Here is a 14,422-nt window from a genome sequence, read left to right on the forward strand (position 1 = left end):
CGGGGGAAAACCCTTTTACATCACATGTCAATTCTAGGAATTGAACTCGGGTCGTTAGGCTGCAAAACCGCATGCCCAACCACTGAGTCAAGGCTCTCTTTGCATTATAACCATTTTAATGGTCATTAGCTTTAACCTAAGAGCCTGCCATGTTTACGCATTGAGAAATTGTAAAATATACAGTGTGAAAACTAATTATATTCATTCAATGGGCATGCAATCGTGGAATTAGAACCATACCAGACAGAGTATCTACATGAATAATAGATACAACATAAGGAGATGTAACAAAATAACATTATGCATCGACCCACAACAAAAATTATGTGGACAATATGAGGAAAATCATCTATAAAAAAGTGTTATCTTATCAACCATTACTCCCTCCGTTCCTAAATATAAGATCTTTTAGAAATTCTACTATGGACTACATACGGAACAAAACAAGTGAATTTATACTCCAAAATATGTCTATATATATCCGTATGTAGTTTATAATGTAATATCTAAAATGTCTTATATTTAGGAACGGAGGGAGTAGTTCACAATATAATATCACCCTCAAATATCAGTATGCTTGTATATATAATGTGTTAATAAAAGTCGTACAGCTCATTCCATTGAGTTGTGGGTTTGGAAATTGTTAGAGTTGTGTCGAATATTGTGTACAAGGTAGGTTACAGTTGGACTTGTAGTTGTATTGTGTTTAGATAGGATATGGAGTCGTGTCCAAGCAGGACACTTGTATCCTAGGCCTCTCATATATAGCGGGGCTAGACACATGATGTAACCTATGCCAACATAGTAGCACAGGTACGCGGGGGAGCCGGCGGCGTGTGCCGGCGCCCAGGGCTGTCGAGGTGCGGTATTGTGACAGTGTCACGGGGAGGAGCGCCCATAGTCATTCCCCGGGGATGTAGCCATATCGGTGAACCTCGTTAACAAATCTCGGTGTCGTGCTTGTGTGATTGCTTGGTCCTCGGTAGATCAACGAAGTGCCTCGGATTAATTCTAACAAGTGGTATCAGAGCCCAGGTGTCCGGAATAAATCTCGGTGGACTCACGGGCGGTCGGTCATGGTTGGTGGGCTGGAGACGCTGGTATTAGCTGGCCCATGGTGACGATGTGTGAGGGGGAGATTGTTGGGTTTAGTCCCACATCGGTTGTGGGAGGAGAAGTAACACGACTTATAAGGGTGAGGGCGTCCCCTCCTAAGAGGCTAGTCTTTTGGGGGGAGAGGGGCCAAGGCCTGTCATAAGTCGGTGTTGCTCTCCGGTTGGGCCTGTTGACGCATGTGGGTTAGAAACACTGGTGTTAGCGGACCCGGGATTGCGTAACAGGAATAAGCAGGAGCAAAAAATATTTAAGCACTTCATCTGATATTGGATCATTGGAGCTGGTCAAGAAATCAACATGTGTTTCCTGTCTGAAGAAAGAAAAATAGGCAGAAAGTCTGCACGCTATCTTGACTGAATGATATGATTATTATAAAAAAAAATCATGAACTGCAGCTCTACCCAAAATACATAACGCGGATACACCATTTCAACTGCAGCGTGGAAGAACAATTTCACTATCTAAAATGCATTGTTTAATAGAGGAAAATTATGCCTAAAATGAACTTGCTAAGAACCTCGACAGGCACTCATACAAGAATCACTCAAATTTGTTGCGTAACACACAAAATTCTTGTTGAGAGAGACGGTGCTATCCTTTATTTCAATTGGCTATATAAACATTACATTTAACTTTTTTGCACTTCGTCGAGCAGGTAAAATCTGTAACAAAAGAAATGTTCACATCAATGAAACACTGAAATTAGCTTTTATAGATCAATATAACCAAGTCAACAAGCGGTAGATGCATGAGGTCAGTCTTGCATGCCGGCAAGTAAATGGAAGGCAACCAAAACGAAAGATATATCGATTTTGAACTGAACGGTGGTTGCTTCTGTCAAAGATGTTGCTAGCCCTCTTTTGTCCGAGGCAAAAAATTGAGCAATCAACAACCTATGAACAAATCATATGCTACCAACATCACATAGTCAGCAGCTGAAAGAACAATAAATCAAGCAATTAGTTAACTAAAATTAAGAACATACACTTCACATATGAATCTCTTCACATATGAATCTTAAAGGCAATGAACGGGGCAACATTTTTTCTCTACAAATTCTTCTAGCAACAAAAGAACTGGTTAACTAATTGCCTTTAATTGCATGTAATTGCGTGGATTTAATGATTTGCAAATGAGGTATCTGGTCATGAATACGATTTTCTGTGTAGCAGACAAGAATAGTGGAAATAAATCAGACAAAACAGTACAGATCAGTGCTACAAATTAGCACCAAGATAAAATTACAACTGTGCCATTGTGACAAAGAACCACACATTCTGAACACCTATACACTCGCGTGGCGCATATAACACAGAGATCACCACGTGGTTGACTGTTGGTCTTGGTTCCATCGACCAGTTCATTGGACCCCTCTCCCCACTGTACTCGTTGTAGAGAGAAAGCACGGCTCCATCTTCGCGATGGCTCACACTGCAGCTTGGCAGCGGAGCGTCTCTCGCTGCAGCTCGGAGGTGCTGCGGCTCCATCTGCATCTAGGTGGCTCGACAGCTTGGAAGCGCAGCGGCTTGCCGGCTCCATCTGCATCTCAGCGGACCAGCAGCTCCCGCTGCAGCTCGGAGTTGCGGAAGGGGGGATGGCGCCGCCGTTGCTCGTATCGGCGAGGAAAATCCTCGCAGTTGCTGCTGTCGCTCCCCACTGAAGGTGTTGTCTGTTCTGGATGCGCCGGCACTCCCTAAAGCTGGTGACTTGCCAATACAAGCGAGGCTCCAGCAAGACCATGACGTCCGCTGTTGCCGCTCAGGTAAAAACTAACCTCCTTTGTTTGATGAATATGTAGAACTTTTTGTGATTCAATTCCACTGTACCACGAGGGGCACCATAATCAGTATTTTGCCGAAATTAATGGCACGGGAAAGTACATCTTCGTTTTCTGAAAAATAGAACAAGATCGCAGTGAGCCCTCATAAAAGTAAACTCCAAAAGGAGAAACTTAGAGCATCTCTATCAGACCCCATATAAAGCCGATCCGTAAAAATCGTTTGCAGTTCGCGGAAAAATACTTTTGCGGACCGACGTGGCTCTGTTCGGCCGCCGTTCATGCCACCCTTATTACATTTTTAGGCATGAAAACATATTTTGTTGTTTTTTTATTTTCTTTAAACGCATTAGATACATCATAATTCATCAAATCTTTGCTAAAACAGCAAGACTAAAGAAAACAAGAACTACAATTAGACATTTTAGAAGATATCTAATTTTGATAACTGCTCCCACTAGTTGGATCACCATCTTCTCCATGCATTTATTGTTGATTTGGAGGTTCTTCATATTGCATTTTTCATTCTTCGTCTTTGATTCTAAAGAATTAGACGTTGCTTCCCGTTTAATTTCTTTTCTAATTGCACATGCAGCTTCATCATTAGGCTCAATTATACTAAGGAGTGCACGAATATTTGTTAAGTTTATTTCTATCAATAGATCGATGTATTTTTCTTTTCAATACCAAAATGAGCATCCACCTTTCTAAATAGATGAACACCTCAATAAGCTACCGTGATTTAACCAAATAAGTTGACAGAGCCGAAGAGGAAGAAGAGCGTACCCCGTCGTTTTTGTATTTGAAGAATACCCATCTGAGGTGCTGCCGTGTGTTGGATGTGAGCCGCAACACTGTTTCTAGGCAGTCGCCGCACTGTATGAGCGGCATCGGCAAGCCGGCGAGCCGTTGCATGACCATCGAGCCCGGACGACGGTCGAAAGAGTCCTTGCCGACAAACCAACATCGACGACTAGAGGATGAACCAGCACCTGCATGCGGCGTTAGTGCTTTGTCGGGGCTGTGCGGGGTGCTCCCCGACCAATCCATGGCTTTGGCGCAGCTGCCAGTGGCCGGAAAAGTCAAATTCGGTGGTCACGACAAAACAACCGCCGATATGTACCTTGTCGGTGAGCCGAGGCATGAGGGCGTGGGGGAGATCGATCTAGGGCAGGCAGCGGCCCACCGGCGTGATCCCGACGGCTGGTGTGGCCGAAATCGAAGGCGGCATCCGATAACGGTGGGTGAGGGAAAAGCGCGGGTGAAATATCCCATCAACCAACCGCTTCTAGATATATACAGGACATCGACGGGGCGGGGTGGAGAACCTGCGTTTACGTGGGTTAGGGTGTGCATTTTGCCGTGCCCCGCAAAAAAATTACTGGTCGGACGCGGTTGTGAGGTCTGGTCTGACAGCATTTTTTGTCCCTACCTGTATTTTGATGATTATTTTGTGGGTTTGGCCCTTTTACGGAGTCCGCTAGGGATGTTCTTGTAACTTCACTACATAACTATAGCAGGAGCAACATTACTGATTTCATCCTCACGGTCTCGTCATTTACAATAAGCCTAGTTGGAAAATGTCATGTCTGGCTGTCGACGTTGCTGACATGGTGCACCATCCCACAGTATCGGTGAACCGTTGTCGGAGTTGAACTTATTGATGTACAGTGACGGAATTGTATCCCTAAGGCCTGAACGAAGTGAGCATTTTCCTGTTTGTTTATCTAGCCTCTCATTCTTAACTTAGGAATACAAATGAAAATAATAGATACCTGAGAAAGAGGGTGAAGACTAAACAAAGAGAAAACAAGATACCAAATGGAAAATAGAAAGCGAAAAGTGAATAAAGAGAAACCAAAGACTCAAGAAAATACAGAGTAAGAACAAACGCCGAGGACCTAGCACATAATAGCCAAGTCTCGAGTGAGTGTTGATACTCAGGTGAGTGATTTAACACTGGAGTACTAATTATCACTAATCATCGAGTTGTGTATATTGTATAAAACACTTGGTCGAGTGATCGCCTTTAGATGTTTCAAATGCTGAAGAGTATTTTCCAATTAAATCACAGATGATTTTGAGTTCATCCCTTCCTGGATCTCCTCTAGTCACAGGGTCAAGCATATATATATATATATATATATTATGATATGCATCCTGACACATGCACCTCCTTGGAATTATAGATATGTATATATCATTGCTAGCAGCCGATCGTTGGCCTAGTTGGAGAGCAAACAAGTACCATCAGGCTGATCTCCAATTTTCAGTGAACTAACACAAACACATTTTACACTACCCACTCACTACCATTACTGTAAATTTGTAGTAGGATTTGTAAGTGAATGTTTATCTACTGTTGTACTCAAGTTAACTTGAATTAGGTCGGATGAATCAGATACTTCTGCCATTGGCATGAATAGATCGACGGGGCATGCATACTATACTGCGACTTCTGCTTCAGAATTCAAAACTTTTCTATCTTCGAACATGTCTCTAAGAAAAAATATGAAGGGAAACCAGCTATGAGGATAAATAAATGACCAAATTTAGAAGTGGGTGCTTCAGGTACCAATCGGCAACGATATCACCTGGTCTCTAAAGAACACATCCAAATCATCCTCTATCTTGCTACTTGTGGCCACCCCAAGCCAAAAATCCTCTGACGCTCAATCCAACCTCTGCATCGCAGTAAGGAGAAACCAAGATCGATGTCATGATAAAGCTTTCCAAAAAAAAGTGTTCTTAACTAATGAATTACAAAAATAGGTGCAATTTTATATGAACAATTGAGCATCAAACCCTTTAGGCAGAACATATTTCATCACAAAGCAATCATGAAACTCTATCAGGTGACTTCAGAAGCTGATCACACTACTAATTCTAACCCGGCACAACTATCACATGTTTAGATTACTTCAACATTCATCCCCTAATCTAAACATCCAATTCTTTGCTCTATTAGACACGCAGATGACCATCTCTTCGTCTTCTCAATCCGGTTTCCTCCGGTGACGCGACTTACCAGACCGCAAATTCTCATTTCTTGCAACGATGGCCAACACTTCATCAACATCTTTTTTCATGCCGACTTGTAGACTCAAACCAACATATCATCTGGACAACCAGCCATGCTGACGCATCTTAGCGTGCCACATGTAGACTAAACGCATAGCCTAATGCAGGAACTCATCTTGACTGGCTCGCATCCATCTTCACGTTGGTCTTCATCTTCTCATTGAGACACATAGATAGCCACCCGTCATCTTGTCTCCGCGCACATCTTCACCCCTTGGAGATACACCTTCGTTGGACTACCTCGACCATGACGTCTCATGTCTTTGCCCCTTGAAGATGCATCTCATTGGAGTCCCTCGACCATGCAAAACGTCTCGTAGACCAGCACTTGGACCCAACTCCACACCTTATTCTTGTTGTCGGTGACGCACCTTACCGAACAACACTTCGCATCCGGCAGCAACACAACTCGTCATGTACACGCAACACATCTTTCCGTACATGAACTCATCAGAACTTGTTACCCTTGCCCAAGATCGAGCGCACGATCTCGAGGCAACCTGACTGGTCCAGTGGCAACATGACTCATCGTATACGCGCAACACAACTTCCCGTATACGAACTCACTGAAACTCCTTGACCACAGACAGAAACGCAGGGCACAACTTCCTTTTCCCATCCGCTCAAGCTCTTAATTCTCCTCCGGCAATGACGCATCTCAACTGCAACAGAAGAGTCACACCCCTGAGCTCTTGGACACATCTTGCAAGAACTCACGTGAACACCTTGCCAACGGCACACAATTTTACCGTCTACTCCTTACACTCCCCAACGATGATCACGATGAGATTCCCTGTGCCATAACTTCAGAACCTCCGCAACCATCAAGGATCACCATCTCCTTGCCGACGACAACATGTCACCCTACTCCAAGTCGTTTCACCGAACGACAATCACCCGTAGCTTCGCTTGCTCTAGCACCCTCACAGCCTTCCTGTCGTCGCTCCACCGAACGAAACTCTTATCCTCCACTCGCTTCATGGACAACGACTACTGACTGCTCTTCTTGTCGCTGTACCACCCAACGAGTATATCACCCGCTTTTCCTCGTCGCTGCACCAGCGACTGTATTGCCCGCCCCGAGGCGCTAGTCGGGTCGTTACCCCGGGGCAAGCGCAACTTCAAATCGACCTAGCTCTAGATATCAATTGTTGGCTTTTTACCCTCAGGATCGATCACATCAAAACACGATGAACACACGCACGCAAACACGGCAACACGAAGATAGCCAGAGGCACGTGTCGTGCATCGTAAAAGTCTCTTTATTGCTAGAATTAGTAGTGTGATCAGCGTTACCGGCGATTAAATTAGGTAAGTTGAGTTAGTACTAGTTGTATGCGAATAGATTTAGGCTAATTACAATCAAGGTAGCCGGAGATGAGGAGAGTTCTGTTAGGATTTGAGTCAGCTACGTATTGGAGTTGGATGTCCAGGTTGAATCGGTTTGCTAGCCGTAGGTCTAGGTCCAATATATATGCAGCGTGAGTTGTAACACCTTAAGTTGTACCAGAAAAAGCGAAAAACAATAAAGAGAATTTTACGAGGCACGGCCTCTGACTATCGTCGTATTGCTGTGTTTACGTGCGTGTGTTCATCGTGTTTTGATGTGATCGATTCTGAGGGTAAAAAGCCAACAATACAAGACATCAGGTACAACGACAGTCGCAGCTAGCGACGCTTGTGTGGAGAGTTGTGGTCGCTGCTACCGGTACAACAAATGTGTTTGTTGCGAACCGACTAAAACTGTACCGCAATTAGCTAACCGTCATTAGGACGTGATTAGTCCATTATTAGTCTAAACGTCATACGGACGCATCCGTCCGTACAGACGCCTTTTGTACAGACGCCTTTTGCTACCCGCGTCTCATATCCTTGTATAAATATATCAAGATCAATGAAAGAGAAATCATTCACACAAACACTTGTTTTTCTATTCTTACACGTTATCACGCACTGCTCTGCCAGAGAAAAAGAGCGAAAGCAACATCACAGAACAGGGAGAGAAGACAAGAGAAAGGTGAGAACAATGGCAGGAGACTTGTCTTACCTCGCTTTTGCCTTCGCGCGATTCATCCAGAAGGAGACATACCGCCGTCGATTTCCTCGCGCTCAGGACCACCAGGCCACCCATCGCCGTCATGGACTTGGAGGATCCAGTGGCCCTCGACGCACCTTCTTCGCAAGGAAAACTGTCGCCGTGCCCGCTCCCGTCGTGGTCGCCACGGCCCTGCACCGCCAGTGCAGCAAGCAGGACCAGGCACCCACGATGTGCTCGTCGAGATGGTCGCGCCGGCGCCTCCAGCGCCGACCCTTGTCGCCCCTGCCACCGGTTGGTTTCTCGTTGGACCGTCGACGCCGTTTCTCCGCGAGGAAGACGCTCGACTGGTTCCACCACCAACGCCGCCGTACTACTTCGGCCTACGCGAGACCGCTCCAACCCTGCATGCACAACTTCCAACACCGACTCCATCAGATGAGGATCCGATGCTCTTCTTCCCCCTGGCTATAGCCCGATCTTGAAAGGGGAATGGGAAGTAGTACCAACGGAGGAGGAGGAGCAGTGGCTCACCGGTGTGAAGAACGAGCCCACGGCTCCGACGACGGCCGATGCGGTCACTACCCCCATCCACGACACCAACACCGCCGCAGGCGTGCAGATCGAGGGGGATGCTTCATCTTCAACACCATCTTCTGAGTTAGGCAATTTAGCTCACATGTGCTTCACTTAGATCTTTTAGAGCACAGCAGTGTCATATTTTGGAGAAATAAGAACTCTCGATCTTCACTTATATCTTTTTGAGAGTGATCTCTCTGAGTAACTTGGTAGTTGGCTTGTGCTATGAAAGTAGTCCCAAAGGTGATAGGCACCCAAAGAGGATACAATGAAACTTCCATCTTCATGTGCATTGATTAGAAAGAGAAGTTTGATTCCTCTCAAATAGTTTTGAGACATGGATTTGGTAATATTAAGAGTTATGTTAGTAGGGTGTTGTGAATCTAGAAATACTTGTGTTGAAGTTAGTGATTCCCGTAACATGCACGTATGGTGAACCGCTATGTTAGGAAGTCGGAGCATAATTTATCTATTGATTGTCATCCTTTGTGTTGTCGTCGGGATCGCGCAATGGTTAACACCTACCAACCCTTCCCCTAGGAGTATGCGTCTAGCACTTTGTTTCGATTAGTAATAAAAACTTTCGCAATAAGTATGTGAGTTCTTCATGACTAATGTGAGTCCATGGTATAGATGCACTTTCACATTTCACCATTGCTAGCCTCTCTAGTGTCGCGCAACTTTCGCCGGTGCACAAACCCACCATAGGCCTTCCTCAAAACAGCCACCATACCTACCTACTATGGCATTTTCATAGCCATTCCGAGATATATTGCCATGCAACTCCCACCGTTCCGTCTCATGACTTGTGCCATCACTTACATATTGCCATTGCATGATCGTAAGATAGCTAGCGAGATGTTTCAACGGCATGAGCCAAGATAGATCGTTGCACATCCCGGTACTCTGTCGGAGGCATTTTTTATAAGGGTCATCATTGTTCTAAGCTGTGAGATGTGACTAAATAAAAATGTGATGATCGTCATTATTAGAGCATTGTCCCATGTGAGGAAATAAAAAAAAGAGGCCAAAGTTGCCCAACAAAAAAGAGAGATATGGAAAGAGGCCAAAGAGCCCAAACAAAAAAAGAGAGAAAAGGAGAGAAGGGACAATGCTACTATCTTTTCCACACTTGTGCGTCATAATAGCACCATGTTCTTCATGATTGAGAGTCTCTCGTTTTGTCACTACTATATCCTAGTGGGAATCTTCATTATATAACTTGGCTTGTATATTTCAATGACGGGCTTTCTCAAAATTGCCCTAGATCTTCGTGAGCAAGCAAGTTGGATGCACACCCACTAGTCCTCCTTTTGAGCTTTCACATACTTATAGCTCTAAGTGCATCCGTTGCATGGTAATCCCTACTCTTTCACATTGATATCTATTGATGGGCATCTCCATAGCCCTTTGATACGCCGAGTCAATGTGACCATCTCCTCCTTTTTGTCTCACAACCTTCACCACACTCTATTCCACCTATAGTGTTATATCCATGGCTCACGCTCATGTATGGCGTGAGAGTTTAAAAGGGTTTGAGAAAGTAAGATTGCGAAAAATATTACTTGGCCAATACCGGGGTTGTGCATAATTTAAATTAGTTGTGTGGGGATGATGGAGCATAGCCAGACTATATGATTTTGTAGGTATAACTTTCTTTGGCCTTGTTATTTCGAAAGTTCGTGATTGCCTTGCTAGTTTGCTTGAAGTATTTTTGTTTTCATGTCAATAGCAAACTATTGTTTTAAATCTTACGGATCTGAACATTTATGTCACATGAAAACAAGTTACAAAGGACAAATATGCTAGGTAACATTTCATATCAAAAATTCAGTCTTTATCACTTCCCTACTCGAGGACGAGCAGGAGTTAAGCTTGGGATGCTTGATACGTCTCCAACGTATCTATAACTTTTTATGGTTCCATGCTACCATCTTGTTAAACTTTGGATGTTTTGTATGCCTTTTATATCTTTTTTGGGACTAACTTATTAACCCAGTGCCAAGTGTCAGTTCCTGTTTTTTCCGTGTTTTCGACCCTTTTCAGAGGAGAATATTAAACGGAGTCCAAAAGGAATAAAACTTGCAAAAAGATTTTTTTTCCGGAACAGAAGATACACAGGGGGCGTGAGAACCAAGGCACAGGCCACGAAGGGAGGCCACAAGCCCCCTAGGCGCGACCAGGGGGCCCGCGCCTAGCAGGCTTGTGGGCCCCCTGTGGCTCATCTGCCCTACTTCTTCCGCCTATAAATCCCCGAAAAATCCAAAACCACTATTCGTTGTAGGATTGATCCAGACAACCCAACCTAAGTCACCTATTGCGCCTAACCTGGAAGAGATCCACGAAAATACTTTTCCGCCGCCGCAAGATCCCATCTGGGGCACGTTCTGGTGCCCTGCCGGAGGGGGATTCGGATACGGAGGGCTTCTTCATCAACACCATTGCCTCTTCGATGATGCGTGAGTAGTTCACCATAGAACTTCGGGTTCATAGCTAGTATCTAGATGGCTTCTTCTCTCTCTTGGATCTTCAATACAAAGTTCTCCATGATATTCATGGAGATCTATCCGATGTAATCTTCTATTGCGGTGTGTTTGTCGAGATCCAATGAATTGTGGATTTATGATCAGATTATCTATGAATCTTATTTGATTTTCTTCTAATCTCTTATATGCATGATTTCATATCCTTGTAATTCTCTTCGAGTTGTGGGTTTTGTTTGGCCAACTTGATCTATGATTCTTGCAATGGGAGAAGTGCTTTGTTTTTGGTTCATACCATGCGGTGACCTCACCCAGTGACAGAAGGGGTAGTGAGGCACGCATCGTGTTGTTGCCATCAAGGGTAAAAAGATGGGGTTTATATCTATTGCATGAATTTATCCCTCTACATCATGTCATCTTTCTTAAGGCGTTACTCTGTTCGTCATGAACTCAATACACTAGATGCATGCTGGATAACGGTCGATGTGTGGAGTAATAGTAGTAGATGCAGACAGTATCGGTCTACTTGTCTCGGACGTGATGCCTATATGTATGATCATTGCATTAGATATTGTCATGACTTTGCGCGGTTCTATCAATTGCTTGACAGTAATTCGTTCATCCACCTTAATATTTTCTATCTTGAGAGTAGCCTCTAGTGAACACTATGGTCCCTGGGTCTACTTCACATCATATTTTCGGTCTTACACTTTTTCTTTGTTGCACTTTGTGCCTTCAGATCTCACTTTGCAATCAATCTTGAAGGGATTGACAACCCCTTTATAGCGTTGGGTGCAAGCTCATTTGTGTTTGCGCAGGTACTCTGGACACTTGGCTTGATTCTCCTACTGGATTGATAGCTTGGTTCTCAAACTGAGGGAAATAGTTACTGCTACTATGCTGTATCACCCTTTCCTCTTCAAGGGAAAAACCAACGCAACCTCAAGAGGTAGCAAACGTCTTCACGATCCGTCCCTCGAACTGTTCCACGATCCATCCCACGAACCGTCTCGCGATCCGTCCCACGATCCGTCCCGATCTAGCGCCGGACGGACGGCACCTCCGCGTTCAGCACACGTACAGCTCGATGACGATCTCGGCCTTGTTGATCCAGCTAGCAAGACGGAAAAGTAGATCACTTCTTCGGCAGCATGACGGCAGTCCGGTGGTGGTGATGATCTACTCCTGCAAGGCTCCGCCCGAGCTCCGCAGAAATCCAATCTAGAGGTAAAACTATGTGGAATAGGCTACAGTTACACGTGGCAAAGTTGTGTCTCAAAAATCCCTAAACCACCACTATATATAGGAGGAGGGGAGGGGCAAGCCTTGGGGCTCAAGACCCTCAAGGGTGCGTCGGCCAAGGGGGAGGAGTTGGACTCCAACCCCAATCCGGTTTGGTGGGGAAGGAGTCCACTCCTTCCTTCCCACCTCCCTCTCTTTTTTTCTTCTTTCCTTTGTTATTTGTTTGCTTGTGGCGCCATAGCCTTCATGGGATGACTCCACCAGCCCACTAAGGACTTGGTACACCACCCTAGGGCCTTGGGCTCACTCCCGGGTGGGTGGGCCCCTCCCGGTAAACACCCGGAACCCATTCGTCACTCCCGGTACACTACCGGTAATGCCCGAAACTTTCCGGTGACCAAATGAAACCACCCTATATATCAATCTTCATTTTCGGACCATTCCAGAAACCCTCGTGACGCCCGTGATCTCATCTGGGAGTCCGAACAACATTCGGTAACCACACATGTAACTCAACTATACTAAAACATCATCAAACCTTTAGTGTGCATACCCTATGGGTTCAAGAACTATGTAGACATGACCCGAGACTCTCCTCGGTCAATATCCAATAGCGGGACCTGGATGACCATATTGGATCCTACATATTCTCCGAAGATCTTATCGGTTGAACCTTAGTGCCAAGGATTCATATAATCCCGTATGTCATTCCCTTTGTCCTTCGGTATGTTACTTGCCCGAGATTCGATCGTCGGTATCCCTGTACCTATTTCAATATCGTTACCGGCAAGTCTCTTTACTCGTTCTGTAACACAAGATCCCGTGACTCACACTTGAGTCACATTGCTTGCAAGGCTTGTGTGTGATGTTGTATTACCGAGTGGGCCCCGAGATACCTCTCCGTCACACGGAGTGACAAGTCCCAGTCTTGATCCATACTAACTCAACGGACACCTTCGTAGATACCTGTAGAGTACCTTTATAGTCACCCAGTTACGTTGCGACGTTTGATACACACAAGGTATTCCTCCGGTGCTAGTGAGTTATATGATCTCATGGTCATAGGAATAAATACTTGACATGCGGAAAACAATAGCAATAAAATGACACGATCAATATGCTACGTTCATAGTTTGGGTCTAGTCCATCACATGATTCTCCTAATGATGTGATCCAGTTATCAAGTGACAACACTTGCACATAGCCAGAAAAACTTGACTATCCTTGATCAACTCGCTAGCCAACTAGAGGCTTGCTAGGGACATTGTTTTGTCTATGTATTCACACATGTATCTATGTTTTCATTCAATACAATTATAGCATGGATAATAAACGATTATCATGAACAAAGAAATATAATAATAACTGATTTATTATTGCCTCTAGGGCATATTTCCAATATTAAGTACATATCGATCTTTAAAAGGAAGACAGACGATAATGGTGAATGTCACCATTTAGAAAGCTCAACTTGTTGCAAATAAGTTTTCGACAAGTTCAAGGAGATGACTACGATGAGACTTTATCACTTGTAGCGATGCTAAAAGTCTGTTGGAATTATGTTAGCAATTGCTACATTTTTCAATTATGAAATCTTTCACATGGATGTCAAAACATTGTTTCCTCGACGGATTCCTTGAGGAAAGGTTGTATGTGATACAACTAGAAGGTTTTGGCGATCCTAAGGATGCTACCAAGAATGCAAGCTCCAGCGATCCTTCTAAGAACTGGAGTAAGCATCTCGGAGTTGGATTATGCTCTTTGATAAGATGATCAAAGCTTTTGGATTTATACAAAGTTTATGAGAAACTTGTATTTCCAAGGAAGTGGGTGGGAGCACTATAAAATTTCTGATGAGTATATGTGGTTGACATATTGTTGATCAGAAATGATGTAGAATTTATGGAAAGCATATAGGTTTTTTTGAAAAGGTGTTTTCAAAGGAAAACCTGGATTGAGCTACTTGAACAAGGAGCATCAAGATCACTAGAGATAGATCAAGACGCTTGAAGAACTTTCAATGAAATGCATGCCTTGACAAGTTTTTGAAGGAGTTCAAAATAGATCGGCAAAGAAGAGTTCTTGGCTGTGTTGTAAGGTGTGAATTTG

At 44.3% G+C, this 14,422-nt stretch overlaps 1 long non-coding RNA gene across 1 annotated transcript; it reads left to right on the forward strand.

Moving 5' to 3' along the window:
* The first annotated feature begins 2,313 nt into the window (after window positions 1-2,313).
* On the forward strand, window positions 2,314-4,433 carry LOC123410142. The gene is made up of 2 exons (XR_006612980.1): window positions 2,314-2,878; window positions 3,656-4,433. It is a non-coding gene; the product is annotated as an uncharacterized LOC123410142 (long non-coding RNA).
* The last annotated feature ends 9,989 nt before the right edge of the window (window positions 4,434-14,422 follow it).

The sequence above is a fragment of the Hordeum vulgare genome, chromosome 1H (genome assembly GCF_904849725.1).
Source record: "Hordeum vulgare subsp. vulgare chromosome 1H, MorexV3_pseudomolecules_assembly, whole genome shotgun sequence".
Taxonomy (NCBI): Eukaryota; Viridiplantae; Streptophyta; class Magnoliopsida; order Poales; family Poaceae; genus Hordeum; species Hordeum vulgare.